We start from the raw sequence: 20,057 nt of genomic DNA, 5'->3' as shown, positions 1-20,057 counted from the left end.
TAGACTTTCTGATCATACATGTCAAACATGCCATCAGTCCTTTCCAACCACTAAAGCTTTAAGACTGCACAAAAGTAAAACTGGTCATGATATGGTAGAGAGAGGTAGAGCTAGGAAAGCTAAAACACACACAGTGCCTGGACCTCGCCCCGATTCACCTCCAACTCCAAGTCCTACATCTACACCCCCTTCCATCAACCTACTCATGCTTCTGCTGCTGATGTTTCAAAACCATGTTGGTCATCTTTGAATGGAGATGTCAGGGAATATGATTTTGAAGGTGGAAATGCTACTGATGCATTACATTTTCTAGTCAGACAACAAAGTAATGTTATTTCGACAGAAATACGTGAAAAATAGTCATTCAAATGGAGTTTATGCTTACACATCAAAATGGAGAAACCAAGTGAGGATGGTAGTTCAAATTATCATGAAGCCTACTTTAGAAGTAGCATGCAGATAGCTACACAGGGGAGTGATTTGATTGAACAATATTTGGAAGCCGTAAACAAAATGCTTCAAACGCTAGATGATTATGATGGGGTTCATTCAGGATTAAACATTGCCGTTCTTGTCCTTTTGAAACTAACTGTGGTAAAGTTCACTCCACTGAAAGGTGGTAGTTATATTCCACTGCCACCAGCACTAGCTACGAGAACCAAATGCATTGTCCATATCAAAAATGAAAACAATGATCTATGTTTTGTTTTATCCATTCTTGCAAAAATGCACCCAGCTCCTCATCATAAAGAACGGGAAACTTATTACCTCCCCTATGTTAATAGACTCAATTTAGAGGGGTTTACCTTTCCCATGATTTTGAAACAAATCCCCCGTTTTTAACAACTTAACCAGTTGAGCATAAATGTGTATGGTTTTGAAGATGGCACCTTGTATCCGATGTACATCAATAATGTGTTAGATGGGAAAGAAAACAGACAAATAGATTTATTGTTACTTTCACAAGAAAGTGAACCAGTTGATTTTGAGGGGGTTTTAGGGTTAGAAGATCATGAAAAAGCCATGGATGTAGACAAGAAACACCACACAAAATGACTGTATTACCCAAATTTACTAACATTAGCGAATATACGTTTCATCCAGCGGCCATATGAACAACGTTTGAAATCTACGTATCATCTGGCTGTCAGATTTACACACGTTTAAAGGGGTGTTAAAATAAATGAACACTCAACTCTGTATTTACTTGTATTTCACAGGTGTGTAAATCTGGCCATTGTTTTCATGTGTTTTCTAGCATGTGTAACATATGTAAATGCTGTGATTGTAGAACATGCATTTCAATACCTTTGAAATCTCGTATGACCAGGGTTAGGTTTGTCATATATTTAGTACACGCGTAAACGGTTGGTAATGGGTAAATATAGTGTTACAAGATTAACACTTTTTTAACATGTATTTCAATGGTTCTGTAATGTAACTGTCACATCGGGTTCGTTAGCGCGTCGGACCACGCCATAATGCACGGAGATCATTCGAAACACATGGCGAAGGGATACCCATGACTTAGCACCACTATTAACGTGCCTGCCTTTCTTGACATACACATGATGTCTGTTTAAAAGGTTAGAATATTGGGTCTATTGGCCAGAACGATATGCATGTTAGGGAGTGTGTGTGTGCACGTGTGTGAGAGGGAGAGTGTGTGGGATGGGGTAGGCCTAGGGCGGGGTGGTGGCGGTGGGGTACTGATAAGCCTTTCTGATCAGTAGGTAATACTTTTTGTAATGGAAATTATATTATAGTTTAAATAATTGACCTTAGGTCCACTTCTTATATATAACATACAAGGAGAGACTGCTTATTGCAATAAAACACAGACAGGTGTGTTCACATAGCTGCACAAATTTCATTATCTATACTTTCGAAAAAGATGATTACAATGTATTAATGATGTGAAGTCCTGTTGTAAATGTGTAAATATGCACATACTTGGTATTAGAGCTGTGCTTCGTAGCCCAAGTGGAGAGACGATATATCCTGATACCAGTTTAATGAGGCGAGATGATATATCATGAGTGAGTGAGTGAGTTAAAGTTTATAGTCACAGTGGCAGTATTTCAGCCATATCGTGACTAAAAATAGTGTTACATTCACACACACACTTAAAGAGCTGTTGATCTCATAAAATTTCAGCATTTCATGTTGAAGTAGGTACAGTCAAACATGTTCAGCACGCCTTAAAATAATTTGAAACTGAAGTTTCCTTTTTTGGAAGTTGTGTTTCTACACCAATTCTTTCACAAACAATTCAATGTAATTTATATCAGAATTCAGAATCACTGAAAAAACTCTTAAGTCTGCTGTCTAAATTGTATCTTATCTTTGTTCTCTTTCTTAACAAAGCTAAGACATCATTCATAGTTGTGAATAAATGGTGTTATTTGTCAAACAACTAAAACATATTTCAATTGCTTGAAGACAAGTATTGTACAGTTCACAGAGTTTGAAATGTTCACACTCTATCACTTCTACACCAACTCCTTTGTTCATGTAACAGATACAAACAAATATTCCTACTGTCCAACCAACATTAGAATGAGGTGCGCGAAAGACGCGTTTGTGAAAGGACAGCTGGGAGCGTGCCGTGAACAGATCCACTACCTACTCGAAGGGGGAACAGGTGTGAAAACTTCGCGCACGTGATTTTTGTGATCCTTGCAGTAATCACTTTCTACGCAATGATTCGGAAACGTTGTGTTTCTGCTCGAGCATGTGTATACTAGTATCTTGTAAAGTGGACTGTTAAAAGAGTATTAAACTCTGCAGGTATTTGAAACTTATCATGTCGCACTCTAAATTGGGTAAACGGGGTCAAGTCATTCATTCACAAACACGTGAGGTTGCCTACAATGTCATTCAGTACATGTGTACTATTTCCGACAGCACACACAGTGCACTCAAAAAAGCCAGCGATGCTTCTGGTATATCTGCCAGTATCTTGCGCAAAATAAAGGACGAAGGTAAACAGGGGCGTAGCTACCATCATGAAATAAAGCCCGGGCTCACACATGATTTTGAAAAGTTGGGCAAGCTCTCAACACTAACTAAATATAAAGTTTTGCAACCTACCGGGCTTACACGAAAAAAAATTAAACCATTTTCTTTCTTTCTTTTTCTCTTTCCTTTCTTTACACTTCGATGTATTAGTTTGAACACTTCGATGTATTAGTTTGAACACTTCGATGTATTAGTTTGGACACTTCGATGTATTAGTTTGAACACTTCGATGTATTAGTTTGAACACTTCGATGTATTAGTTTGAGAAAAACATTGTCAACGTGACGTGCGATGTGTGCACATGATACTTAACACTGATGTAGTTTCATAGGGGTCGTGTTGAACATTATTTTGGTATGTGTACCTCAATGATAACTGTGCTGAGCTATGACACCTCTGTGAACTGTAGCAATTTAATCAATGTAATGGTATGTTATGGCTTTGCACGGTTTAACAGAAACCAAGTCAGAATCTCGCTGCTGGACTCAAGAGAGCTACTTGCTGTTGTAAGACCATACCCCTCTTTTATACCTGAACTGGTATACACTTTCTGGACAAAGAGCTAAGTCATATTCAAGGTTGCGGTACTTCTTCTCATAGCTACATGCACAATTGTCGTAAAGGTGCCTCCACATGAAGAATGTGAACCTTGCTCTCTCCTCTCGGTGTTCATATAGTACATTTGTTTGTCACAGGTGCAGTAGTTAAGCTGTCGAATGGTGCTTACAGGTTATTCATTGAAGACAAAAGATGTTTACCAGTCGTTGTCAAGTTAAGATGATAAGTGCTCAGTGTAGGTATTTATGCAATATGGAAATCGGTAATGTATGGTGAATGCAGTGACATAATGGCTATATTGCACTTGCAAGCAGGACCATATGAGTGTAAATAGTATCCACAGGGCACACAAAGGGTCCTGTGTAAACTCAACTGACACCTTTCATACCAAAGTGTGAAGAAGGTGGGTTACTTAGAAATACTAAGCTGTATATATGGTATACTTTGCTGTACATAACCAACGCATGCATACAAAACATGGCTTAGTCTCTATTCGCCCACATCCCTAATTGCCCACATCCCAATTGGCCCACAAAAACATCAGAGGTTAATTAGGGTCAGACAATGCACCCCTACTCTCATAATGGGGTGTCCTGACAAGGGGGGGATTAGTCTAAAATCACATACATCTCTGAGTTACTTGACAAAGTGCTCTTGTTTCAGTGTTGTGGTAGTTATACAGGATGGAGAAGGAAACTTAGAGAAGATTTAAAGTATATTTCAATTTTGTCTAAATAAAGTAGAGAGTATTATTAATTAATGTATCTACTAATCGGAAATAACTTCTCTCTCCTTTCAATTTAGTAACTCACTGCAACCCTATAAGTATGGTAGTTTGCAAAGTATGGGCAGTCGCAATGGCTAACCTACAGAAAGCAGAGTTCACGTTGTCGCAGAGAGGAGGAAAACAGGTTCTACACGGAGGTCACAAGTATCGACTGCACGTTGACAGACAGGTAGCCACTCACTGGAAGTGTATCATCGACAAGTGCAAGGGTAGATGCAGCACCATTGGGGATCACATCACTTCAGTATCAGAACACAACCATCCTCCACTAGTGAATGAAGAAGAGAGTCGACTTCTCACCAGACTTAGACAACGCGTTCAAGAAGAGATCAAGCCTGTCCAGCAAATCTACAATGAAGAGACCCAGAACCTAGACGAAGAAGCTGCTGCTACTGTTGCTTCCTTCTACAGTATCAAGTCTGGACTCTACCGTCAGCGTGCCAAGGTTCTTCCACCAGTCCCACGTACCCGTGCTGATGTAGACCTCACAGGTACCTTTTAAGTATTAACTTATCTACTGATATTTGCATAATGCTCAATTGATTTCTTGACAGTGTACTTCATTCATTCATTCATTCATCAAAACAACGTCTAACACACTTGCTTGTTTTAAGGTTCCTGGACTGAGACAACAGACGGACAACAGTTCCTGGTTGTAGACAGCGAAGATGAAGACAGGATCCTGATCTTCAGTACCGCAGAGATGCTGGACATCCTCGCCAATGCAGAAACCATCTACATGGACGGAACATTTTTGTGTGTCCCAGCCTGTGGCAACAAGTCTACATTGTGCACTGCCTTGTGGATGGACAGATGTTCCCAGTCGCCTTCTCCCTGCTGCCAAGCAAGTCTCGTGATACATACATTAGATTGTTTAACTACTTGAAGGACTCTGTGCTTGCTATTGTCGGCGTTGAACTTTCTCCCTCCGTTGTACAGACTGACTACGAAGCTGCTGCTATTGGAGCCACTGAGAGAGTCTTCCCCGATGCAGAAGTCCGTGGATGCTACTTCCACTTCACCCAGGCGGTTTGGCGGCAGGTTTCAGAGAAAGGCCTTGTGAAAACCTACAAGGACAACCGTGCCTTCAACACCCACGTGCGACGTGCTGCAGCACTCCCCCTCCTCCCAGTGGATCAGATCCAAGATGCCTGGATGGAAGTATTGAACCAGTCTCCCGACGTTGACGGAATCGGCCAGTTCAACGACTACATCACATCTACATGGGTTGACTACGACGCAAGATTCCCACCTCGCATTTGGAATCAACATGGAAACACTGGGCCAAGAACAAACAATCACTTGGAGGGATTCCACCTTGGATTTAAGAAGCTGGTTCAGAAGCACCACCCGAACATTTACGAGTTTGTGATCACAATGAAGAAGCTCGAGACAACAAACAGAGTGGCCAGAAGACAGATTGAGCATGGAGCAGCTGTCCGCCCAAGATCCAGACTCTACAAGAACCTGGACAGCCGCCTGCACAGACTGCAGCAGCAACTGGAAACTGGCAGAAGATCACCGCTACAGTTTCTGGACGCGGCTGGACACCTGATCAAGTTGAACTGAACATTATGAAACTTTGTTACAGAAATAAAACAAAATGTAAATTACTTTTGTCTTCATTTGCCCACATCTCATTCTTCGCCCACATCTTCAAAATATGTGGGGAGAGTCCATTCTTCAGTGCCATAGGTATGACACAAGTTGATCATTATGTAATCCCTAACCAATATGTTGTTTTAAAACTGTGGGCGAGATGGGATGTGGGCGAATATGGACTGCACCGCATCTTCCTATTCCTAATGCAATACTCCTTACAACTTTCAGCAGTACTTCAGTAGTATCGGGATATATCGTCTCTTGTGTCGATACATCGATGTATCACGGACCCTTGCGATAAAAATATCCTGATGTATTGCCTAAATGTGTTTTGTATTGATGCATTCGTATCGCATAGTTGACTATGCAAACATCGATACTATCGAAGAATCGTTACACCACTACGTGAGATGGCCTCTTTTGATTCGGAATACAGATGTTGTCCCATACGGACGTTTTCTCAAATGTCAATTACCCGACGGAATATACTGTACACCTATTTTGATTCCATCTCTTGGGTAGATTATAGAAAACTGTTGTGATTGCAATTAGTTCATAAAGTTAGATAACTAAGCAGTTTCTGTAATTATTGAAAGATTACTACCAGACATCATTTATGTTGCTCATGCGTTTTTATTTTTTGCTTTTTGCTGTCTGATTTGTTATACATTATAACATAATGTTAATCATTTTGGCATCCCAATATCATGGAATATAATGTGAACTTGTTAATCTATCAAAGTACCGAAACGTTTTATAAGTATGCTTTACTGTTATTGGGTGAAACTGTTAATTAAATGTACCTCCGTACAACATTTCCAGAAATTAATAGAAACTGAAAATTGCTAAATAAATGGAAAACTAAATTGGGTAAAGATTGCAAACAGTTATTATTTATATACCTGTTTTAAATTATCAGTGTGCAGATCATGTCACAAACATAAAAACTGAAGGATGGGTGTGGGAAAGAGTGGGGGAAAACACGTGCAAAGTCTCTGAGTCAGCTGAGATTATCCTTCAAAAACATCATATGTACATTTAACAATCACTTATCATTAAGTGCAACCAAAGCATTACAAAAACGCCATATTTCCAGACAGCATAACATCACCTTTGGCTGGAGATCTAAATATTTGATACCGAAAGCCTGTCAGTTAACTCAAAGGAAATAACCCTTGTGTTTTACAGTGATGGCTTAATCATAGTCACAATGAAGCATAGGCTGCTATGTGTTTTCCAATGTGATTGAGTCAGTGAAATACTAATATTTACCAAATCAAATTCTAAAGGAGCTTTTCTTCAAGCAGTGACTTAAAGCCATACATAGCTACACTTGCTTAGATTATAAACTTCATATAAGGCATCACAGATATTTCACAAACATGGTACAGGACCCTTAGCCTCATTAGCGTATTGCCTCACCACTTGCGAATTAAGCGTTGGCAGATGTAACTGTAACTGAAGATGCTGGTCCCCGCCAGCCGCCGGTGCTCGGTATTGTTTACTCTGTAACCCGAACCCTGCAGTGAGTTTTAACAGACGCTGAACCTGGGAATATCTAGATATGCTTCATTTAGGGCGTAAGCATTACAGTAAGGGCTGGGCGGAAGGGGAAATAATATCGTTCTCTGACTATGATAAAACAGAGACTATATAATAGACTATTGTATGGTCTCTGGATACAGATTGGGACAAGATATAGAAAACAAAATATTTGGACAAGACCATTGTTTGGGTCTTTTAATTGTAAATATGATTCCAATAGCTTAACCTAGATTTCGATATCCTTCGAATGTCAATTTGGTTGAAACTGGACAGTATACATGTATCCCGTGACAAGAACGAATACTTAATAATTCAAAAACATAACAGCACGAGTATAATTTTTTTTTGCATACATACGCTCAATCACATGAATTGTGTCTCCAGGTCACGGAGCATCAGTGGTTTAGGGGCCCGTATTGCAATTCTCGTGCGTTTCCATGTGTTGTTGACGCAGCATGGACGCCGTGTAACATCACTATTTGATTATGATTCACAAACACATGCTCATGATATGGTTGGAATCGTGCCATGGATTAGCAGATATTTATCATGAAGGTTTTTTATGTAAGTGGCTTGAAACGCGCTTTGACAAAGGCCTATAGGTTCGATCACATTAATATTCGTTTGACAGCTTCTTTTCTCTAAACAAGCTCACGCCAAAACTGATTTAAATTCTAATCGCAGATAAAAGAATAAGACAATAAATAGTATGCCAAATTATCGTTACCATGACAACCCTGTGACATTTCACCTTATGTAAGAGAGAAATAAATACGATGCTGGGTATGGCAGTACTACTGCAGATGATAGTGTATGTCGTAAATTTCAATAAGTTGCAATTGCTGCAGCGCTATCCCTAATCACTGGATATCTATACAATTATATGTGTGATGGAGGAGAACTTGCGTCGCTACTTTTCTCAATAATCTGAATACATGTATGTAGCGTGAAACAGGCAGATACCTATAGAAGAAAGTGTATGCCCTACCTGTAACAACCATGTCCCGTGTCTATAAAGGGGATATAATGTGGGAATGAATGACACACGTACTTTTATCTGGGCCCGTTTATGATGATACATATTGCGATCTTTCACAATAATCTCACTGGCTATCAGATTGAGGGTACGTTTCAAACATAACCGGTATTTCTATTATTGTATTTATACAGCAACATTCTTCGAACTTTCTCCACATACGTCCGCCAGATACATTTCACACTACCCCTTTCTCTCTTGATCTTCTCAAACGACTGTTGCAAGTTCGAAGAATCCTGGTCAAAGTAGAAAAGTCTTAAGACTATTCCCTACAAATCTCTAACTTACACATTGTAATATAAATGAGTAGAGCTTCCGTTCGGGGGAATATCAGGAAGACAACGATACCATTATCTCCAATGTTGTAGAAAGTACTCCACTTACTTAGGAAAACAATAACCCACTGAGATATTGCATTCTTGTCGGAATCAATATTTTCGGCACCTGTCAGATCTGAACTTGAACATGCGAGGTCTGCGTCTATGTCAGGTTAAGGGTCTGCAAGATGTTTAGCAACACTGGGGCGTAATAGTCATAAGCCTGCTCCAAACAACGGAATATATATTTTGTTAGAAGGACTTCTCCGACATGGAAAATTACAGCAATGCAACATCATGTTTACTTGTGTGACATTTGCTCTCGGAATCTGGGTTTATGGATCGTCAATTTAAACAGGACAATCAAGACGAGTTTTACAAAAGGCACAGAGGCCCAACATGCCAATGGTATACGCACCCGCCTGTGCCATCCGGTCATAATCGCTACACGATAAAAACTTCTTTTATTTGTGGCGTTATTACAGCAAAGGCTGAGCGGAAGGAGAAATAACACGGTTCAGGCACTGTGAGACTATTAAGAAAGGTCACATGCAGTGCAAAAATATTCCAATTATGTACTGCCAAAACTTATTTTACAGTACAGATGACTAAAGAAATTACGAGTTGGTTCGTGTAGCGTATTTGGCCGTGCTCAAAGAGAGATAGACTAATGCTTAGTCTCTGAATAAATATAATTTTGATAGTAACAAACAAGCCCATTTAAATTGAAAAGGATCTACTGGGAGACTAGAGATTCAGAACCTGTGGAAATCTAGACATGCTTTATTTAGGGCTTTAGCACTGCAGAGAGGGCTTGGTAGTCTGTCGTACAGACAGACTGAAGCAAATATATCCAAGAAAACCCACACAAGTCTAGAAAATGTGGCAAGTCTAGATTTCCTCAGCTTCAGAAAATGAAGAAAGTCTCAGGGCTCCTTTTCATTATATTCTTTTTTTTTTACTATGAACTTTTTTCAGTAAAATATGTTCATTTCAGAGACTAGTTGTTAGTCTAAGGGCTTGGCAGCAGGGAAAATAATGTGGTTCAGGAACTGTGGGACAGACTACAAGAGAGATAAAGTGCTATTCTGTTGGGACAGCTTGGGACACTTGCAAGGACAAAGGGGCAGCTCATCGCCCTTTTGTTCACCACTCACAAGATTTGCCAACACCGCAGACAAAGCGTAACTGATACTGGCAACAAGTGCGAGCGCAGCTTAATAAGACATGTTAGCTTGCGTAATACCGCTTTCTTAGTCAGGCTCTTTTAATGATAAGAATAATGAAGTCACGTGAATGTTGATTTCAAACGTACTAAAATGTGTGAAAATGAAATTACATGAACCAAGTAATTCACATGATGGAAACAAATGATCATCTTGCTTGAGCACAGGTAACATGAAGGTGTATGAACCGTTCATATACGTACCCCTGAAATCCGGTATGATACATAAATATCTAAGGAGTGTAAACATTTGCACATGTGAAAATTTACAAGTGTTTCCCCACCTAAGTAAATTTACATGTTTCCAACCCGGGTAAACTTAGAACGAAATCGGAAATTTCAGCACCCATTGAAATTCAAAGGAAGGCATCGGAAATACTGTATGATCATGTATTTACTGGGGTATCTGTTTTGCAATTCATGTTTGGAAATACCTGACAATCCGGTCATGGCATACATGAACGAGGTACTTGTGAATACGAAAATGTACGATGAGCATATGTTTTAAAGGTATAGATTCATATGAAATATATGCCCGAAGTTAGGAAATATCTGAAAACATACGTAAATCCGGTCATGGCATGTATTTCCTACTATATTTAGGTTTATTGCAATGGTTTACTATCCGGGTTTTGGTCCTGTGAAACCCATCATGCATCACTGTCTCATTAGTAACTTAAATGGATTAGTCAGAAACAAAAAAGGTAATTAAATCATGTGCTTTGTTTGTAGAAAATGTTTATGGACTTACTCTACTAAGGAACGGTTAGAAGCTCACAAAGACTATTGTTATGACAAAGCTCAAAGAGTTGTTTTACCCAAAACAGAGGAAGCAGTGTATCAGTTTGGTTCACGCTCACAAAACAAAACTGAAAGAGCCAAGTTTCTTATTGTGGCTGATTTCGAAAGTTTGTGAGTACCTGAAGAAGACAATAGTTCTCGTGTGAATAAGCATGTTCCCTGCAGCTATGCTTACAAGGTGGTCTGTACTGATGAACAATATTCCGAACCCATTCAAACTCATGTAGGGGAAAATGCTGCAGAACACTTTATTGAAAGTATTTTAAGGGAATATGATGGCATCATGAACTTGTTTGATTCAGTCAAACCCATGCAGCTTACTGATCAAGATATAATAACCATAGCAAACACAGAGCATTGTGGTTTGTGTGGTGAGCTCCTAGGTTCAGATAGAGTATTGGATCATGATCATTTGTCAAGAAAATTTCGCCAAGTCTTGCATAACAAATGCAATCTAAACTTTCGGTTAAGGAAAATGGTAATTGTGATGTTTCACAATCTAGAGCATTACGATGCTCATCATTTGTTAGAGGTAGCACAAAATTTTGGCGATCGTGAGATCACAGTTATACCTCATACCACAGAGCAATTTCTGTCCTTTTCAGTGGACAATAGATTAGTCTTTCTGGATTCTTTCAAATTTTTGCAAAGTTCATTAGACGACCTGACCCAAAATCAATTGAAGAAGGGTGGGGACTCGTTTGTCCATCTGAAAGAACAATTTCCCCAGCATGTAGATATGCTAACACAGAAATTGCCTTTTCCTTATGAACATATGAATTCATGGGAAAAATTAAAGGAAACACGTTTGCCACCTAAAGAAGAAGCATTCTACAGTTCATTGAGCGAGCAGGGTGTAAGTGATGAAGATTATGCGTTTGCACATCAATTGTGGCATACATTTCAATGCAAATCTGAGAGTCACTTCATGAGACTGTATGTGACAGTAGATGTGTTGTTAACAGATATTATTGAAACCTTTAGAACAGGTTGTTTAACCGACTATGGACTGGACATTTGTCATTATTACTCCATGCCAGGTTTCTGTTTAGATGCAGCTATGGAAATCACAGGTGCTAAACTGGACTTATTCACGGATGTAGATACTTACAATTGAACATTCTATTCACGGTGGTGTGTCTGTCATTGGTAAAAAATATGCAGAAAGCAACAATGAACATATGAATGATTTTGATTCAGAGAAAGAATATTCCACTCTATTGTACTTTGATGTGAATTCATTGTATGCCACTGTGATGTTGCAACCCCTTCCCATAGGAAATTACCATTTTATTGAACCTGCAGAGTTTGACAGAATAGACTGGGCAACTGTAGCTACAGAGGGTGATGATGGCTATATGTTAGAAGTTGATTTGATCTACCCCAATCACTTACACAAAGCTCATGCTGCTTTCCCCATGGCCCCAATTCATGATGATATCCTATTTGATGAGTTATCACCCGTGCACAAAGAGCTGTTAGCACATTTTAACCAACGACCAATAGATAAACTTCCAAAGAAATCATCTGGTAGAAAACTTTTTTGTACCTTGAAAAATCGTTCACATTATGTAGTTCATTTCAAAACATTGCAGTTGTATTTGAAGCATGGTTTAATGTTGAACCGCATACACAGAGCGTTAAAACTTACGCAAGGGCCGTGGTTGAAACCATATGTTGAACTCAACTTGAGGAATCGCAAAATGCAAAAGATAATTGTGACAAAGACCGTTATAAATTGATGAACAATTGTGTCTTTGGCCGCTTTTGTATGAACAAACGTAAGCACAAACTGTACATTTGGTGACACAAAGACCCAAACTTACAAAACTTGCAGCAAAAAGCAACTTCAAGCATACCAACATTTTTGTCAGAAGAGGTGGTAGCTGTTGAACTGGAAAAGTTATGTGTGCATCTAGATCAACCCACTGCTGTTGGTTTCTCCATTTTGGATCTGGCCAAATATGAAATCTATTCCTTCTACTATGACATCATGCAAAAACAATATGGACATGAACATTTGGATTTACCGATGACAGACACGGACAGTCTCTTCATGCAAGTCCATGCCCTTCCCCTTAAACCCCTTCTGGATCCTTATGTGTTCATGAAGCAAAATTTACATTTATTTGATACTTCCAATTATGCATCCAATGATCCAAAGGTCTGTATTCTTATCAAAACAGAAAAGTGACAGGAAAAATGAAGGATGAAGCAGGTGGAAACATCATCCTAGAGTTCTGTGGATTGAAGGGGAAAATGTATTCCTTCTTGATGAAAACAGACAAAGAACTCATTGAGAAAAAGACAACCAAAGGCATTAAAAAATCAGTTATCAAGAAATTCCTCAGACATGAGAAGTTCAAGGAATGTCTTTTTAACAAGAAACGTGTGTTACATGTTCTTTCCACCTGATTCAATCTTTCAATATTGCTCTGTACACAACTAAATTAAGGAAAGTGGCATTGACCTCCATAGACAACAAGCGATTTCTATTAAATGATGGTATTCATAGTGTTCCTTATGGATATTCACCAACTGAACAGTTGTTCACTGTGTAGGCGAGAAGGACAATCTTCATAGAAACAACCACTTCTATAGGTATGTATTTATATAAATCAGTTATCTTATAAATATGAACAACTTCTAAAATATGAAATTGAGTATGAATATATGTATTGTGTGCTAGTGGCTAAGTGTGTTTGTCTTTCCAGGATGAGCAACACAAACTATCTGTGCAACAGCTGCCAGGGATTGCTGCCCATAGATGCCAATGGAGAAGATTGACAAGGACTGTTTACATGTGTTTACTGTAAGACACAGCTGAAAAATACTTATCATCGTTTTCTCACCCATGCAGCCAAATGTCATGTGAAGAGGAAGAAGACAAAGATGACTTGCACTTGTCGGAAGATATGTTAAGTGACTGACTCATTCACAGCTTGACAATCTTGTTTCAAAGTGCCAAGTGGTAAAAATATGGAATATATAGTGACTGGTTATTTTCTTTCCTATGTGACTCGTGAAGTCCGGGTCATTAGAATTGACAATCATGTTTGCTATAAAAGTGACTATGCTTGGTAAAAGGCGACTAACGGGATCGGGTGGGAGGCTCGCTATACCATACTGATCGGTTCCCCATTTTGCTTTCCTATGTGTTCAACTTTCACAACAGTGACAATCTTGCTTGTGCAAGACTCAGTTGATAAGTGCACAATGAGAAGAAAGTGACAATGACAACAATGGAACAAAGACTTATCTTTTATTAAATAAACATACATATAGATGATTTGAAAATGTACATTAGTAAGGCACTATTTTTCTAAATTTTGCTGTACCTGGAACACCATTGGATGCTTTTCTTTTCATATATAAATTATTTCTGACAGTGTTTGTTTTGTCTTTCTTTTGTCTCTGAGTATGTTTCATGAGATGTTTTGGTACATGTAATTGTTTTAATAGTTTAAGAAACTGCTTATAGCCTACTGGCAAACGTCTGCTTCGAGGTGATAGGATGAAAAAGCGAATCAAGTCCACTATGTTCGATCCATGCAGCACCTTTCCATTAGGTAGCACAAGTTCTAAATTCTCATCTAAATTCAATTGTCCTTTTGTAATATTGTCTTTCACAAAGCCCAATGTTGCCATCAATTTACCAATGGCTTTGGTTGAGGAAACACCACTGATGAGTTGGTCAGGAACTCGAAGCATTATGTCCGTGTTGACTTTTGCACTCTGGTTGGGTATTGTATAATCACCATCGTCACTGTTATTATCATTCATAATCTTCGGATCTTGATTCTTTGTCTGATTCACTGTCTGAGGATTTTGCACTTCCTGGTTGCTGCTCATTAACCTTTGGTAGTTCTCTCTCGTCAAAAGAATCATAGGCTTGCTCATGTTGTGTAGAGGTCAGGTAGGCTTGATAGGCTCTGATGCAAATGGGTAGAACCACCTGATGTGTAATAATCAAAACACGTTTGTGACGAGCACTTTCTGTCTTGCTAGCCAATGTTCGAATGCACTTCTTGTAACGAGACAGTCGTATTTTATCTTCTTCTGCTAAGGGTATGTTTCCTCTCAGAATGTTAAATATCAGAGTAATCACTGTCCTAAACTGATCAGAGTGATGAGATGAGAGTGACAACAAAGCTTTTCTCTGTGCAGGATTAGCTTGTTCTAACCTCAGTAGAAAATTAAAATGTTTTTCAAGTAGTTCACTCATAATGATGCTCAATGCTGCACGCACCAGTTTCAAATGAAGAAACATGTCTTTGGTTATGGGTATTTATCAAGAAACAAAATCCTCCTCTTCTTCTTCTCCTTTGCATTGACTACAGTCGTGAGGAGGGGCCCATTGCCAACTTTCCAACAAATCTTCACCATTAATAGAGACAGATGTACTGTGTTTTGAGTCCTCGTAATCTTGTAAAGACATAGCCTTTCGAAAAATATTATTAGCAACCACTCGTTAATTTTAACTACTGAAACATTCATAGCCTACCCGTCCATCTCCCCATACTTCTTCACCCAATATGTTGGGACACAGTCTGTTATTCCACAGCAAGTCTTTAATCACTTCTTATACATCATAGTGATCTTCTATACTGAGTCAAAAAAGAAACTTCAATTCTTTCTTCAGGGCACTATAAAAGAACAAGAGATGGTAAGATGGTTAATGCTGAGTTCTGTGTGATGTACTCGATACACTGACAGTGCCATAATCAGTTCCATTAGGCTAAACCGCCGTTCCAAAACATGGGTATACAGAATGTCAAGTCACAAGAATAAAAATGCGAAATTTCTCAGTTCAATATCGTGTATGGCCGCCCCGCGCATTCACCACTCCCAAACACCGTCTCCTCATCGACTGCCTGATGCTTGTGAACACGTGGTTGGGAATTCTGCGCCATTGCTCTTGCAAGGCAGCGCAAAGTTCCTGCAAATTCTGAGGTTGGTTCCTAAGACCACGAAGCCTTCTCCCAAGTGCATCCCAAACGTGCTCTATTGGATTAAGGTCAGGGGACCTCGATGGCCAGTCCATGATGTTGATTCCAGCGTTTTGAAGGAAATTTTGTGTCAACATCACGGTATGCGGCCGAGCATTATCATGCTGGAACTGTAGACCTGGGCCATGAGCCGCCATGAAAGGACCGAGTTCAGGGGTGAGAACCTGGTCGCGGTAAGCAGCAGCTGTGAGGTTTCCACGGATGACCAGAAGTCGGGAACGGTTGTCCCCACAGAAAGCAACCCACACCATGCAGCGTCTAACTTCCGCCCCCGAATCTGTCGACTTCCTGTACACAACATTGGACATACCGTTCACGACGTCGTCTCCACACTCTATGCCTGCCGTCCACGAATCTGAGGGTAAACCTGGATTCATCGCTAAAGACGACTCGATTCCAGTCTCTCTGGGTCCATCGGAGGTGACGTTGACACTATGTTTGACTGGTTTGTGGTTTCACCTTCCTCAGCTTGATACTCTGGTGACTCTTTTTCTTCAATTCATCACGCAGTTTGGAGGGTCCATGATAAGCGCCCGGATTGTGAGGGCCATAATAATACCTTTCTAATGCCTTTTGCTGTTTCAACTCACTGCTTTTCTTTTGGGAACTCGTGTTGTACTGAGGAGAATGTGACTTACTAAACACAAAAGTGTGTTACAGTACATAATGATCATCACCATGTTACAAAGCATGATTAAAACACCTCTGAATTTACACTGATAGGAGGCAAGGAGCCCGAAATATAAGATATAAATTGAGAAACAAAATTATTTCATTGTAAACAATTAGGTAGAACAAATATAATTAATTATCGTAATGATTACACTTACCTTGGTTTGATTGCTGGAGTGGCTACCTCCTTTTTCGTCTTCCGCTTTTGTGTTCTTTTTGTCTTCTTTGCAACTGGTTGTTACTCGTTCTCCTTCACTTTTCTAGTTTTCTTAGCCTTAGGAAGAGATGCGATGGGAGATTTTTGCTTTCCGTTCTCTGAATTCTCGTTGGCAGATGTGGCAGCAATTTTCATGTAATCCAACAGCAAACTCAAGAGAGCGGGCGATACTGATGGCAGTGTCTCTTCTAAGGTCTTCATTCGCTCTGCCATCTCGGTGTACATGGTTTTGTACAACTCACTTGTTCGCATCATAGTTTCATGCAAATGTACCTGAGTATTCACAATATCCTTCACTTCTTGAAACACACTAATAAGTAACTGGTCTGTTGAGAAGCGTATACGTCTCATGTCCAACACCTTCTGCGCTATATTGATTGCGAGCAGAAATGCTTTTCCAAAACTCTTCTGGTCTATGATAGCAATGATAACTGATTTGAAATGTCTCATAGTGGAAGGTGCAACATGGGATTGTGTAGTGCCTGTGTTGTCTGATTGGATGTAGAGTAGTACACATGCTGTCTGATTGGTTGGTTAACAAGACACGATAAATGGAATGGCAAACAACACAAATATTTAAATGATGTAGGTGGCCAACATTCCACCCATTTAAAATTTAATAGCAATGATTTCAATATATCAAATTTGCTTGGTTCCTATTCATAACATTTCAATACACTTTCCCATCTCCGTGAGTCATGATGTTTAATAAAGACGCCACTTAACTCTTTACCGGCTGGTATAGAGCCATAATGTAGGCTATCATTGTATACAATCGGGTTAAGGGTTCAAAAGACAGCTCCTGGAATTTATGGAATGTGCTCCTGAAAACTCCTTTGGTATGTAGGAGTACTCCTTGAAAAATGTTATTGTTCTCCCCTGGAATGCTATTGTCCTTCTTTGGAATGCTATTGTTCTCCTTAGGAATGCTTTGATGTCCGGAACTGATTACTTATATGCTACTGTCCCCAGCTCTGATATTCCTGGAATATTGCTTAAAACGGCGTATAAACCGTTTTGTCTCACTCACTCATTCATTCCATTGTCGGATTCAGTTTACAAGTGTCAAGGCTTTATATTTTGTGTAATGGAAACTGGTTTTGTTTGTTGTTGTTTAACGTCTCAGTCTGTGGTGGTTGTCAGTACATAATTGTGTTGGACCAGACAATCCAGTGATCAATAGCACACGCAGCTATCTAGGATAAGTTGATGCGTGTCAACCAGGTCAGCGAGCCTGACCACACGATCACGTTATTCGCCTCTTACGACAAGCAGTGGTTGTTGCTAAAGACTAATTCTAACCCGGATCTTCACGGTTCCGCTTTTCATAAGAACATCCCCATGATGCTGCGAGTTGATGGTACAGTCTTTATTAATCGATACATCCTACAAACTGCAAACAGTGGAATCAAGACCATATAATGTGAAAAAACAACTATAAACAATATATTTGGACTGAGGAAGGACGGCATTTTTATTAAAAATTATATATTAAATAACATAAATAATAAAAGCTGTATGAACTTAGTCATAACGTTGATTGAACACTATGTATTTTACAATTTAATATAACGCTGGAGAAAATTGCATTCTCTGCCATTTTGTCACGTAACTAAAAATTGAAAGAAGTGTGAAATTTGAGTATGTTTTCTAATAATGCCTACAACAGTTTGTAAGCTGTAATCTGTGGGTGGGTAATTTTGTGTATAAATAAATTATTCAGTGAAGGTTTAATGAATCCTGGGGATTGCAAGGAACTTGCATTCACATGACCCCTCCTGTGTTTCTGTTTGTGTCCGAAGAAGCAAATGAATTGGTTCTTAATGATGCGAAATAAAAACGTCAGAACCGCCGATGTATATTATACGATTGTTTTATTCTTACATGTTTTCAAACAAATTATATTTTAGAAAATAGAGCCATGTAGCAGTACTCCAGCTCACTAAGCGCCGGTAGAGTTACAGTTTGATTATATCATCGAAATAGTCGCTATTTTCAATTATCTTTCGTGGCAGTGGTTAAAGCGTTCGCTCGTCACGACGAAGGCCCGGGTTCAATTCGCCACATGGCTACAACGCGTGGAAATGGTGTCTCCCGAGGGGATATTCCTGGAATATTGATAAGCGTCTTTGTTTATTTCTTTGTTGTGTCATTGTTACCACCACCACAAGATGTTCAACAACAGCAACTTCTACTACTACTACTACTACTACTACTACTACTTCTATTATTTTTACTACTACTACTAGTTATTACAACTACTATAACCACTAATGCTATTGTTATTACTACTATGTATGACCAGAAATTATTGAGAATTTTAGGAATATGTGTAATTGGATTTCTAGTCTAAACAAACTTGACCAGCTATCAAGTGCTAGGTTTCATTCAAGAGAGACAACTCCATTAATCCGTTTTCATTAGTTTGTGAAGAGTTATCCCCCTTTGTTTACTTGCTCGCAGACGACATTTTCAGTGATCCTCAGTATGGATGATTTAGAGAAGAGGAAGTTGATTTTAGAGTATGATAACAAGGACATCAGATCAGTTAAAGTGATTTCAAGTAGAACAGGCATCCCTTAGTCCACTGTTTATCGTGTTTTGAAAAATATTGCAAATGGATATGGCATTTAGCAAAAATATAGGCAAATTAGATATGGCATTGAGCACCATGGGAGTGACGCAGGTAGGCCCAGAAAATTGTCTATCGGTAACAGGGGGCGGATGGTATTCTTGTTTCTAAATATAAAAGAAGGAGTTTAGAAATCTTAAGGCTGGATATGATTGATAGAGGAACTGTGGCAGTCTGTAAGGAGACAATTAGAACTGAGCTGCACGCAATGGGTTGGCAGAAAAGTCGAGGAATTCAATCACCGATCATGAAACCTGAAAAAAAGGAGCGAAGGTTGAACTGGTGCTTAGAGCATAGAATTTTTAACTGGGAAAATGTGATTTTCTCAGATGAAAGTTCTGTGTGGCTGTTTCCTAATACACTGAAATTCTGGACCAAACAAACTGAAAAACCTTTGCATCAGCGCTTAAAGTACAGTCCGAAATTTAACGTGTGGGGGTGGCATATCTGTATTAGGGGCAACGCCCCTCTGTGTATTTGAAAGGAATATGAACAGTGAGCGGTACACAGATATTCTCGATGGACATTTACTTCCATCTGCTCACGTGTTCTATGGAAATTTTGGATTTTCCAGCAGGACAACGACCCAAAACATCGTTCAAAGCATTCACAGGCCTGGTTTCGGACCCAAAATA

The sequence above is a fragment of the Haliotis rubra genome, unplaced genomic scaffold (genome assembly GCF_003918875.1).
Source record: "Haliotis rubra isolate DU_JTF1 unplaced genomic scaffold, ASM391887v1 Scf391, whole genome shotgun sequence".
Lineage (NCBI taxonomy): Eukaryota > Metazoa > Mollusca > Gastropoda > Lepetellida > Haliotidae > Haliotis > Haliotis rubra.
Note: the sequence above shows the minus strand (reverse complement) of the source record.